Source organism: Talpa europaea (assembly GCF_964194135.1).
Source record: "Talpa europaea genome assembly, chromosome: 4".
Classification (NCBI taxonomy): domain Eukaryota; kingdom Metazoa; phylum Chordata; class Mammalia; order Eulipotyphla; family Talpidae; genus Talpa; species Talpa europaea.
Genome location: NC_140070.1, coordinates 138,449,986 through 138,464,429, shown reverse-complemented (window position 1 = coordinate 138,464,429; position 14,444 = coordinate 138,449,986). Strand labels below are relative to the sequence as shown.

Here is a 14,444-nt window from a genome sequence, read left to right as displayed (position 1 = left end):
AGATGCTAACATGATATGCATTTTGGAAAATGAGGTGCAGAAAAGTGAGTGATTTGCACAAGACTCTAGAGCTAACAAGTGCAGTTTAAATTTGCAACAAGAGTATATACTGTTAAGTGCCATACCAAAAGTCCTCTCTTACAGAGGCAGTGAGCTACAGCCAGCCTGTGCCAGCTTGTGAGGACTAACTGGGTGCATGTCTTCCCAACTCCAAGTAAGGACATGTCAGTAGCCTGAAATTAGCCAAGATAGAAATATTTATTTTATTTTGAGGGAACTTCAGTCTTCTCTTGTACGTATTCCCAGATTCAGTGACTCTGGGAAGCCCTGCTTAGAAGGTGCCATCTCAGCTCACCTGCAGCAGGCAGGGGCCCCATGTCAGCCAGGAAGTAGGAGCAGAGAAAGATCACATAAGGCAAGGTTTATTAAAGCAACTCTAGGAGGATGGATCATTTTGTAGACAATATTTCCACCTGGCACCCTGAGTACTTTGGGGGACTATTCGTTGTTGAGTGCTGGGAGATTCTTGGGCAACTGCATGGATTTTCTTGGGAACTAGTTATCTCTTTGTATGACAAGTCTTTACTAAGAGACTTAGAAATCACCATGTTTGAAAGGGATTTGGAGAATGAGCTCTGGATCTGACAGTAGCCATTCCATTTTATTCAGTCTCACTTTTAATTTTTTAAAATTGTACTTTTTTCATAATGGTGGTTTGCAACACTGTTACCACACCACACCCGCCACACAGCTACCATGAATCCATTGGGCACTTATATGTGAAATACATAGAAATGAAGCAAAGGAACAGATGAATCTTGTTTTAATTTCCTCTGTCAAATTGGTGTTAAAATAAGTGCTGCCATTCTCATAACAGTTTTACTGGGATCAAATAATTTTTATATTTTTTTAATCTTTTTTTTAATTTATACAAGAACTGGGGTACAGGCCAGATGCACGGGAGGGTGAGAGGATTCACCATAGATAGAGTGGGGAGCAGAACAGGCAGACGGACGAAATATACTGCTGAGGGGAGCAGCAGGTGAGACAGGAGAGGTCTGTGCGCCATGTGGGTGGCTCCGAGACTGGCGGGGATCGAACCGGCACTGCAGAGGCTGCGGACAGCTTCACAGCACTGCTCTCAAGCGCCTGCGCCACCAGGGAGGCCCTGATTTTTATTTTTAAAGACTTAAATTTATTAAGCATACACACATTACTATTGGAAGATATTTTTCTTTACGTGAATGACTTGGTAGTTTTTTGACAGCGTTGATGGCATTTGGCTAGTTGTCATCATAAAAGGAAGTACTAAATTCTTAATTCATACTAATTGTGAATTTAGTACTTCCTGAAGTACTAAATTCATAATTCATACTAATTATGACTTTAGTACTTGCTGGCATGTATACAATACATTACAATATTCCTAGTTCAGAAGTATTTAGCAGGCGACACCTATTTGTACCAAGGTTAATGAATTCCACACTATGTCATGATGCCCAGCCTAGTAACATACTGCTTAGCATTTATTTTAGGCAATAAATTATTGTGCAAAATGCTGAAGGCAATATGTTGTAAAACTTTTAGAGCTAGCCATTATCTGAGCGTTTGCTCATGTTTCATTCTTTAACAAACCATTCACTAAGACTTTAATAGAATAACTAGACTTTAACTTAGTTCAATTTAAGGATCTATTTAAGATATATTGTGGCAAAATCAGTAAGGTTGGTATTAGCAAATACAGATATTTGATCAGTTGTATTGTTTGGGAGTGATGAATTTTGAGGGTAAAATTGTCAAACCAGGAATTTTTGAAAATGTAATAAGATGAAGGTTTATGGTTTAAATGCTCAGAGGGTAAATGATAAAGCATGTTCAGTTACTGGACAGGGAGACCATCCTTAGTGACCAACTGAGAGTAGCTTCCAGGGTTGATGGTGATGGAACACAAGTTGCAATGGATTGAGAATTTAATGCTAGAAGGAAGAATTTAATGCAAGAAGTTTGCTGTGAAGGGAAGCAATGAGGTAGAATGAGTACTGGACTGGGATGCAGGGTCAAGGATTCATTCTCCACGATCTTCCTACTTATACCCTTCTAATCCTTGGCATATGTCCAGTGTTGATTGAAGGGATACTTGGAACTCACAGACACATAGTTAAAATGATCAACCTGTTTTTGATTTTGTAAAAATTCATGAAGGTCAAATGAAATGTAAGAGATGATCTGTTAATATACAAAAAGCAAGTCATGGAGACTGACAATTTATAAAATGCGAATAGGTGCATTTTCATGTTTTTAACATGAATTTGTTTATTGGGTTCTGCCTTTTTTTTAAGGTCAAACAGAATATGGAGCTAGGCGGGAAAAGGCTAATTTCTATTGTTATCATTATGGAACTGTGGGGTTTTGGTTAAATCACTTATTTTTATCTTAGTCCCATTGTACTGTTTTCTGTAAAATGAGAATTATTGATAATACTGGTCTTGCCTAAGAAGTATAGGCACACATGCACACACTCACACACATACTTAACATACATACACATATATACACATGCCCACACAATCTCAAAGTCACTGAATTTCATTAGTGGACAAAACACACATCCTGACTTATATAAGTTCATGGAGCAGATGAGAGATGTTTTTAGAGAGAGAGATCTTTTCAGTAGGAGCCAGATGATGAAAAAGAAGTCAGCTTTATGCCAGACTCATAAACTAGTGATAAAACCTGGGTGACAGCAAATTAAAGAGACGTCCTAACAAAACCATAGTGCTAGTAAAATGAGCTCATTTGAAGCAAATTGTTATGTGATTGAGTAGGCTGACAGTGTTTTCACCCATCCTGACTGTACATAAACAATTGCGATGGGGAACTTTCAGACTGTAGTTCCCCCACCCCCACCCCCCACAGGCACCTAACAGCTTCTTGGTGCTTTCACCCCCCACACCATGAGTTGCCACTGCTCTGGTGATGTCTTTGGATGTCTCTCAGGAACTGGGGTGTGGCTATGGATTTGTGTTTGGTTGTGGCCATGGGAGTCTGTTCCATCCAAGGTTGTCATGGTTACCATTCATTCATTTTGCTGTAGGGAGTCTTATTTCTCTTGCTGTTAGAAAACGAGTACCAGGGCCTCCTTGGTGGTGCAAGGGGTTTAAGCACTGCACTATGAAGCAATCCACAGCCTCTGCAGCATGAGTTCGATCCCCAGCTGGCCAGGGAAAATCCCACATGGTGCAGCAGACCTCTCCTGTCTCACCCGCTGCTCCCTTCAACATGTATTTTGTCAGTCTGCCTGTTCTGTTCCCCACTCTGTCTCTGGTGAGTCCTCTCAACCTCTGCATCTCTGGCCTGTACCCCAGCTCTTGTATGCATAAATAAATCTTTAAATGAATTCTTTGCTGCCACAGTGACAGGAGGAAAACTGTCCAAGGAATAGTTATTGACTACTTATATTCTCATGTTCTCTTTTAACTTTTTTTTTTGCCATAGATTGGCTTTAATATCAATGGAAGGAAGAATATAAAATGCCAATCATTTTTGAAATTTAAACCTTTGCCTCTGTGCTGTACTGTAACCTTGCCCACATGTACTCATACTCCACAGTGGGCAAATCAGCTTCCCAGGGAAATGCTTCTTTGGCTCTATCAAGCCAGTGTCATCAATCTGACATTAAATTATCAGTGACTATAGGTTTTGTCACTTGTCCTTTGTTTTGTCAAAGAACAAACCAAAGGAAAAGGAAAAAAAAATAGGAGTATACTTTTTATTTATTGTTAGGAAAGAAACTGGAGAATGAGCAGATTAGACCAATGACCAGTGTCAGAAGAAAATAGATAGGAAGATTTCTCAAGCAAAGAAAAAAAATGTCTGGTAATAAAAGTTCTCAGAAAATGGAATGTGAAGCTCTGTGACAATCCCTACTGAAGGCATTCAATAAAGTACTGAATCACCATTCATTCCTTTGTTGTCAAAATTTGAGTATCCAGGAAAAAATGACTTCCTGGGGTGTATGCTTCCTTCCTGCTTAGATTTCATGGTTGCTACAATAAAAAAAAATCATTTCAAAGTTTAGAGTTTGCCTAATTTTAAAATGGTGATTTAAATAAAATTTGGGGAAGTGAGATAAGCAAAACATTTCCCCTACACAAAAAGAAAAAACATTTTTTGAACTATATTTTTGGTGATAAAGTGGTTGGATGTCTGGTGTAGAGACGAAAGGATATATTTGGATTTAGAGATCTATATTCAGATAATCTTATTCATAGATCCATAACAATAAACCAGAGTTTCTAGATCTCAGTATTGTTGACATTTTGAACCAGATATTTACTTGTTGTTGAGGGTGATTCTGTGCTCTGTAGAATTATCAGCATCCTTGGGTTCTAATGCTAGATTCCAGAAGCTTCCCCCATGCCTGAGACTTGACTATCAAACATGTCTCCAGACACTGTCAACTGCCTACAAGTGTACAAGAGGAAAAAAAGCACTCTTGGCTGACAACTACTGAGAGATGTCAATAGTTTCAGTTTTTCTATTTTTCTTGTGGTGTGGAAGGAAGAGGGACCCTAAAATAGAAGCCATTAAAGGTATGGTCCCAAGAAAAAAACAAGTCTCCTTCTGTGTGTGTGTGGAGGTGCTTTATGTATCAAGATACTTGATTCTGAGACAAAAAATGTGTGTTCTGTGTATAAACATTCAGTTCCAGGACAGCACCTTGCCTATGATATGCTTTTTATTAGTGTCGATGGAATTCACCTGAGTTGCTTAATGAATGTCTCACAAACAAAACAGCCAACATGGAAATGTGCAAAACCCAATGAGAAAGATTATGGATTCTGAGCAGATTGAGTAAAAATTGAATATATTTCTCTCAGAAGAGGGGATACAAGAATATGGTTCTGTGCTTTTGTGCTTTGGATTAAATTTGATTATTATTTGGATTAAATTATTATTATTTGGATTAAATTTGGTATTAGAACTCCTGCAGTATTTTTGGAGGGGGTGGGGGTACTGGTTTTCTAGACCATTGGAGAGCAGACCAGGACACTGGGGGCCCTGGAATTGCTTTTATACCCCTCCACATCCCACAGGAAATACACACTCTTCCTTTCTAAGGTTCTTCAAGAACAAGTTGTCTTTAGAGTTTATACCTATTCTCTTAAATGGAGATTCATTGAGTGAAAATGTAAGTTTTTCTAGGATGGTGATGCAAATGCCAAGTACAGAGGAAATCAACTAAGCAAAAATATTCCCACTTACTTGCCTCCAATAAGCCCTTAATGCACAAAGAATGTTCTTGGCACTGATGTCCCTCTTGGGGGAATCTAGGTGAGAGGGAAAAGTCAGGGCATGATGGTTGCTCCATTCTGCAGTATACCTCCCTTCTACTAAGTTTCCTAGCTTTTCTATGTTATCAAGAACTTGAAAGTGTCTTTACTATCATTTCCTACTAATCTAAACTACCTGGGTCACTGCAAGGAAAACCAGTTGTGATGAAAGTCTGAGGAATTCTTTTTTTCCCACTTGTATTTTTTTAATTGAGGTAATATTCAATAGAACTAATATTCAGTGTGACATCAAAATCACCTTATAGAGTGTCTCCCAGGTGTGGCTTGAATTTGAGTCTTTAAGTCCCAATAATCCTTAATTTTCTCAGATATGAAAATGGTAAGAATAGACCAAACACCACCTTTGCCAGGAAGTTCTAATTTAGTTTATACAATATCTGCTAAAGAATCTGTTTTCATTTGTGAGCAAGGCAAAATTTCAACAAACTTGGACAAGTGCTATGTTGTATTTCTGCATGTAGAGGCAGAGGGAAGGGTCAGTCAATCAAATGACAGCAGTGAGAGAAAGTGTCCTGCAGAAAGCAATTGCAGAGCTGAATTTTGATATACAGGAAGGAGTTTTTTAGTTGAGAATGAAGGGAGACAAGAAATTTATTAATAGCCAAAGAAATGATACTTATTTTTCTCTTTTATATATTGTAAAGGTAACTGATAAAGAAGATTATCTGGAAAAAAGAGGACACATTGTATTTGAAAATCACAATGAACATTTCATAAAAGATTGAGAATTTCTGATGGATAATTTTGAGAACTCGAATGGGTAGAGTAAAATGTCCATATCAATAGAGAACAAAAATGATTTTTTTTGTGCTATTTTATGTCATGAAAATGTTAGGAGTTGAGGGTGGGCTTTTGCTGTCAGAATCTAAGGTCACTCACTCTTTTTTTTTTTTTTTTTTTTTTACTTTTAGAACTTATGAACAAGGAATAGTAGTGATAGGAGAAGGAAGTGATGATTTGTTAAATAAATCCTAGGAGTGCACCTTTGTCTCATAATGCAAAACTCTGGGCAAATGTGCTTTGAGGAAAAAAAAAACTTAGTTTCTAGTCACAAAGGTGCTTTGCTCGCCCCTGCACAATGAATTTGGATAGGCTTCCAAGGGCTTCTCAGTGGCAACACTTACATAACTCAAAAAATGGGAGAGCAATATACACTGAAAGGGGTGATCTTACACCTCTAACTCCTACACAGTGTGGTCAGCCAGTGTTTCTGCAATTAAAAAAAAAGAAAGAAGGGAGAGCAAAGTAGATCTTTCTTGCCTCCAAGAACCTCCTTTTGCCTTTTATAAGGAAGGAGAAATTCAGAAGCAGCACTCAATACGCAGACTCCACACCATAAGTCGTCAGTGTCCCTGTGGCTCTCCTTGACTTTAAATGATCAGATCATTGATTTGTTTCTTTGAATTTGAGGGGAGCTGGGCCAGTGGGAAAGAAGGAAGTGCAGGGTAAGTGGGAACAGTATGCACCACTGCAAACTCAGAAAAGAAATGGGATTATTTTTATCCTAGTGGGCTGAGGGACAGAAAAGAGAAACAATTTTCCTACATCCCCATTTCCAAACCTTGTTCTCTAAGGTATGCATTGAATAATAGGAGGTTTTGAAAATGGGTATGGTTTTCTTTCAGGCACAATGATTCTATGGAGACAATTTTCTTTTGGCAGGGAAAATTAAAAGAGGCTCTTTAAATGAGGCTCTTTAAATGAAAATAGTTTCCAAAATAATGAACTCATTTTAAGTAATCCAAGTTGGTTGTCAGTAGTGACTGACCCGGAGAGCTGTTGGAATACTTGCTCCCTAAGTCAGGGGATGAAAGCTGCTCCCTGCCAATTACTGATTGCTTAGAAAGGTCCAGGGGACGGAGAAGACATGCACACTTCAGAATCTCCCTCTTGCGAGACACCTGAATTTTCTCTTCACAACATGTGTAGCAACTACTACAGAAGTTCCTGTGGCTCTGGCTCCCGTTTTGGATGTGGCTATGGCTCGGGTTATGGCTGTGGCTACGGCACCTGTTATGGCTGTAACTATGGCTCAGGATATGGCTGTGGCTCCGGATATGGTGTGGCTATGGCTCGGGTTATGGCTGTGACTACAGATCCCATTATGGCTGTGGTTCTTGTTCTGGCTACTGGGGTTACAGGCCATTTTGCAATAGGAGATGTTATTCTTGCTGCTAGAGCATCACTATTTGAGCCTCCCTTCCTTCTTACACAATATGTCTAAAGACAATGCTGATTTAAGACTCAGTACCCAAGATTTCTATGTCTACAAAATGACTTGCTTCACAGAGGCTTTGCCCTCCAAAGACCCATTTCTTAGAATGGCATCTTTATGACCCAAGGTTCCATGGAATCATCTATTTCCCAAATGTTATCCTTTACTCCTTGATCTCTGATTCTCTGTTGTAACTGTGTTGATGATCTTAACATCTTACCATTGGGGAATTCCTGTATTTGCAATAAAAATGGTTCTTTGTTTCTAACAAATCTCTGTGTATTTGCTTGTAAATTAGGTTTTTTTTTTTGCAGTGTTATGGCCTCTCTTGAAAACTCAGTTAACAATATATTTTCTGAACCTTGGTTCTTCCTTGAAGTAATACAAACATCTTCTTATACCTGCATCATAAATACGTCTTCCCTACCTATTTCTCTCATCTCACAGGCTCAGACACTCATAAATCCAAGCACAATCATATATTATTTCATAACTGTGCATTGGAAATCTCACTGTGTCCAGGATGGAACTAGAGGTGAAAAAAGGGGAAGGATGATACCTATTAAGAGGTTATGACAAAAGTCCCAGAAGGAGATATGGCTTCAGTGCTTAAAGGACTAGTAAAATGGAAGAGTGTGTCCAGAGTTACTGAGAAATTAGAGGCAGGCTCAGTAATCGACTGAGGAATAAAAAACCAAGAGAAGTGTAATTTAGGAGAAAAACACTTGATCATACCATTGCATTTGATGGAAATGCAAATATATTAGTTTACCTATATTGAGGTTCAGGATGTTGAATTTAGTAGATGACTTGACAAATATTTTTGAAAGGGAACCATCCTGGATGGTTCCCAGAAAAATTACATGTTTTTTGTTCTCAGAGTGTTTACCTTCTAGTAGATAAAGATTAAAATAAAAATTAATTAAAATAAATTCAGATAAATTACTATAGAGGAGGAACTAAGACAGTTTAAAAGGAAGTAGTAGGGGTTGAAATATTAGGTAATTCAGGAAATTATTTTGAAACTCTGGCATTCAAGCTAATGACAAAAAGATATCAGTTGCAAAGAAAGATCAGAATGGACAACAAGTATAAAGGATGAAGAGAATTTCATTATGTTTAGGTGTGATCAATGGTGCCACATTTTTCTAGTGGGAAAAGAGAAAATTCAAGTCCTTAAATGTGGCAGATGGAAGAATAGGATTAAAAGAACTGCTCCCTTTCTGAACTAGTGTGCACACTAAATTGTGGAGCTCTGAATTTAGTGTCTTTTCTTCATCTAACTTTCCAGAGTGCTAATACTTAGATGCTACAACAGAACAAAAACCTTTCAGACTCGACTTCAAACAGCAGCTGTCTCATCTCCGTGATGAGTCACTGCACAAAGTCTGAGTTTGAGATCCCTGGAGCTGGAGACCCCACAAAATGGCCAAATCCAAGGAAGAAGACACTAGCATCTATCCAAGTCAGCTCTGGAGTGAGCAATGCCCAGTATATGTATATTTTTTCAATACCTTACACCATAGCAAAAGAAATTCTATGTGATTAAGGTCCTAAACATGAAAGTTAATTTTTTAAAGTACCAGAAGATGATGCTGACTTTCAGGAATTTTACAAGCTAGTGAGTCACTTGAAACTAGTAAGGTTAGAATTATTTACTTAGTGGAAATTAACAATCAGACCCACCTCCCAACACCCAGAAGAGCTCATAAAACAATTAGCAGAAAACCATTGCTCATATCTACCTTGTTTTTGAGAAGAAATTTCTTTCTTTGAAAGTTGTGCAATAGGTATAAGCCTGAAAAAGAAAGAAAAGCAAGAAATCCACTGAAATCAATGTAGAGAGGCTATAATATCACTTTGTCTTGAAATTTTGTTCAACAGCATAAGTTCCAACTTGTGTTTTAATAAAGGATCCAACTTGTGCTGTAGTATAGGCTCCATCTATGATAGCCTCCATCTTGTGTGGTATTATAGGATCCATCTTGCAATCTACAATAGGCTCCATTGTGTGCTGTAGTATAGACTCCATATTGTGTAGTACGGTAGGCTTCATCTTGTTCTAGGGTACAGGTTAAGTATGTCCTCCATCTTGTGCTGTAGGTCTGGCTCCATATTAGGCTGTACTATGGGCTCCATATTATGTAGTAGTACTGACTTCACATTGTACTGTATAGGATCTATCTTGTGTTTCAGTATAGCCTCCATTTTGTGATCTAGGATATGTATCATATTATGCTATAGTCTATCTAGGCTGCATTGTGTGCTTTGGGATAGTTTCCATCTCTTGCTGCAGTAATGGCTACATCTTGTGCTTAATATAGGTTCTGTCTTGTGGCATATGCTTCATCTTGTGCTCTAGGATAGGCCGCACCTCATGCTATAGTACAGGATTCATCTTGTGCTGTTGTATGTGTTGCTTTTTGTGCAGTATCAAAGATACCATATTGTGTTCTAGAATAGGCTCCACCTTCTACTCTAGGATGTGCTTCATCTTGTGTTGTATTGTAGACTCCATTTTTCCTCTAGGATAGGCTCTATCTCATGCTGTAATACTGGCTCCATCTTGTTCTATATTATAAATTCCATCTTGTGCTCCAGAATAGGCTCCATCTGATGTCTTTTTATAGACTCCATTTTGCATTCTAGAACAGGCTCCATCTTTTGTTGTAATTCAGGCTCCATCTCGTTTACAGTATAAGCTCCATTTTGTGCTGTAGTATAATCTCCATCTCATGCTATAGTACTGGCTCCAATATTTTCTTTAGTGTAGACTCTATCTTGTCTCTAGGATTGTCAACTTTTAACTCTGTAGACATGGGCACATTATTTAACTCCTTGAATCCTCAGTCTATGCAAATTTAACATGATAAAATAGTTCTAGATTATAATTATTGAGAGTATCAAATTACATAAAAAATGCAAAGCTATAGCACTCAGGTATTTGGATTTTGATATATTGAATTTCTTTATATGTATTGCTGATATTGAATGATGTTTAACATATAAAAATGACAATTGTCAAAAAATTATCATTTTTATATGTCTTAAATATATAATTTTTATCAATATTGACAATACTTTGACTATTACATATCTTTTGTGAAATATGTTTATTTCATGAAACACTCAAAGTTTAGGAGAGTAAGAAATAATTTTAATCAGAGTTATACAATTGGTTCTCACAGGTATTCCTAGTACTGCAATTAGAAAATACCCTAACACTGTAAATAGCTCTTTTCCCTAAATAACATAAGAACCCCTTTCTCATCAAACCACTAATGTGGAAAGAAGCCTGTTCTGACATCAGAAGCTATCACAGTAGCCCTTTCAAGTCTTTCATGAAATTTTAGCTAATAATCTCAATGTTTTCATTTAAAATATATAGGCACACTCCCAAGTGAGATGTTTTGTACATCTACCATATACGTATTCCATGGTTATGAACTCTAATATGTACTGTGACACCAAGTAAATTGATATAACATTTATCATTGTATTTTCATTAACAGATTAGTGGTTTTAGCAGTTTACCTTCTGATGATCTAATTTTTATTTTATTATCAAATTGTATTGAGAAGTTTCCATTGATTTGGCAAAAGGTCTGTGATACTTAACAAAAGGAGTTTGAGGGGGGATGTGTTAAGAGTAGACAATGGTTGGGCCTCCCCTGGTGGCACAGCGGTTGAGCGCTGGACTGCGAAGCTGCCCACAGCCTGTGCAGCGCCGGCTCGACCCCCGGCCACCTGCAAGGGTCCCACATGGCGTGACAGACCTCTCCTGCTGGGCCCGCTGCTCCCCTCAGCAGTGTATTTCGTCAGTCTGCCTGTTCTGCTCCCCGCTCTGGCTCTGGTGAATTCTCTCACCCTCCCGCACTTCATACTGTGCCCAGTGCTTGTATAAATAAATAAATAAATCTTTAAAAAAAAATAGCTATTGGTTGTAAGCAATTAAGAGCAAATGGGTGAGGAAATGGAAAGATTGGAAATACTCTAATCTTTCATGTAGCATGTGGTGAAAGGGGAGAGACTGTCCAATAGAAATATTGATTCATTCTCCCTAGAGAATATTCTAAAACGTATATCTCATCCTGGAACTCTAGATACATATTTTCATTCCTAGAAAATTGAGTAGTATTTGAATTATATCAGTCATCAAAATTTTTTAATAAAATCGTATTATGCCATTTTGCCAGCATCTAGATGAGCAATGGAATGATGCAAGTGAATATGGCCATGTGAAGTTGTTTTGGAGAGAAAACAGAGGACATTTGTAGAATAGTTAAGGATCATGGCATTTTCAGGAATGGAGAAAATGTTGAATATATTTTATATATAGAATTGTAAAAGTGGGACAATTAAAATTAAAAGGCAAACCTAGAATTGGAAGTTTTTATTTTGACATGCAAGTTGCTGATCTGAGGTGTTTTTATAGCAACTAAAACTTGAAATGTCTAGGAGAGTTATCACTTCTACTCAAATGTTATAGTTCCTAAAATTACCTTGCAGTGTTGAAAGATTACAGTCTCAATAGAAGAGGAAGAGAATGCAGATGTATGCTATCCTGCTGTCCCATAGTGCTTTAGAAGGGTGATGGAGCAGATTTGAAAGAGGGTTGACTTGTCTGCTTGAAGTTTATCCTATGCTTTGGCTAGGATTGTGAAAATCACAAATCCTGATGATAAGTGTTAAGACAAAAGTTAGCAAGTTTTAATAATTTTTCTCACATGAAGTAAATATTTCGCATGAAATAATTGAAGGAAAAAAATTCACATGGAGCTTGCCCTGGTTTTATTAGTTATAATATGAGTTCATCCCATTCAGCCCCTCTACTAAACAGCTAATTGACCACTAAGCAGTAGTAGCAGGTGACCTAACTCCTTTGGACTCTGCTTTCTCATCTGTAAGCTGTGCATAAAAATGAATGCCACAATTTCCTATTGTGCGTTGTTTTTGTAAAAGTCAAATGAGTTATACATTTGCATGTACCTCAAAAGCTAAGAAGAGAAATGTAAATATTATTAATTAATATAACTATTTTATTGTATGATATCCCATAAATTAAAATAATTAAAATAATTTTTATAGGTAGAAGACATTTGATAGGTTCCTGTTCAACAGTTAGTGCTTAGTTCTTTATATTCACAGAAAGAAGGTCATATTTACCATAAATACCTCACAACTGACTGACTGAAGAATCAGGAAATTAGAGCATGTTAATACAATATACTCAGTACCACAATAGAGATAGAAATAGGGAGTTGTGGAAGAACAGGAATTATGTATGTTGAGAATGTCCAGGGAAACTTCTAATATGAGGTATAGCATAAGCTGTGCTATGAAGAATCAGTAGAATTTGAGTAAGTAAATTTTGGTGATGTTAGTGGGGAAGACGTTTTAAAGAAACACCCAGAAATGCTGCAAGAGCTATTAAGTAGAGCAAATACGTTGCATGGGACAAAGTCATGGTAGCTTTTATTTTGGTACATTGCATCAGATCTCTGTTCTCTACCAATTTAGATCTTTTTCACCTTACTAGTCCGTTGGTCGGAAACCAGGGAAGTGACTATTCTACCTGGTCTCTGTTTACATTCTTATCGGTAAAACCTGAGAATGCCTCACCTTATGACCCTGCTGTTTACCTTTCATCTTTACTCTGGTGCTTTCCTGACAATGCTAACATCTGTGATGTTGGAACGTCTACCAGGACCAACATATGTGTACCTAAAACTGCAGGAGAGAGAATGTCCTCTGGAGAAAACTCTAAATTAGGTTTGATTACAGCCCATACAAGATACTTATTCTAAGTGTAGCTTAATATAATTTCTTACAAATCTCGTCACTAGCTGGGGAAAAATTGCTGGACATACCTACCTGACAAAATTGCTGTCCTTAGAATGATGAGGTCTTTACAAAGGAAAATTACTGTGGTAATGAGGTCACAGTCAGCATTGTGTGCTCCACCCATTTCTAGAGTATATAAAAGGTGTCAGAGCAGAGATGGCATACAGACTTCAGAAACCATCACCTGCTCCACTACTGAACTACTTGAAACTCCAACTTTAGACATCATGTATACCAAATGCTGCAGAAGCTCATGTGGTAGCTATGGCTACGGTTCCAGATATGGCTGTGGTTATGGTTCTGGATATGGCTGTGGCTACAGTTCCAGATATGGCTGTGGCTATGGTTCCGGCTATGGCTGTGGCTATGGTTCTGGATATGGCTGTGGGTATGGCATCCGTTATGGCTGTGGCTATGGTTCTGGCTATGGCTGTGGCTACGGTTCCAGATATGGCTGTGGCTATCGTTCCGGATATGGCTCTTCCTTCTGTGGTTACAGGCCAGTTGTCTACAGAAGATGCTATTCTTCTTGCTGCTAGAACATCACTGTAGTATAGATTTTCTTCTAAAATGATCACTCCAAGCCTTTCCTTCTTCGCTCTCTCACGATCACAACTGAAACCACTGGAGAGAAAATATGCAGAATTTGCAGAAAATTCATTGTCATCTTGGAAGTTCACCTTGTTGCTGAGGGAAGCTGAGTTATACCATGACACTTCTGGAAAGCAGGAGATATCTTTTAAGTCATAGACCAAGTGCAAACCCTCTAACTCCTTGTTGAATATTCCTATATTGTGATCATTGACAAATAAACATGATTCTTTGCTCCTAACAAGTTTGTGTATCTGTTGTGTCTTGTATGCCGGTGACTTAGACTTTTGTCATTGATGTCTGTGACCTTCTCAGAGCCTGGCAGAGCTAATCTCAGCTGATCTTCCAACTTTTCTGGTCTCCACTCTCATTGCTCAGCATCCAAGTCTTAATGAAGGTTACATACCTTGATTATCATCCCTAAGAAAAATGGTCTTTGCT

At 37.9% G+C, this 14,444-nt stretch overlaps 1 pseudogene across 1 annotated transcript; it reads left to right on the top strand.

Moving 5' to 3' along the window:
• The first annotated feature begins 7,275 nt into the window (after window positions 1–7,275).
• LOC311169292 lies at window positions 7,276–13,951 on the top strand (annotated as a pseudogene). Its single transcript has 2 exons — window positions 7,276–7,416; window positions 13,675–13,951. The product of its transcript is annotated as an uncharacterized misc_RNA (transcript).
• The last annotated feature ends 493 nt before the right edge of the window (window positions 13,952–14,444 follow it).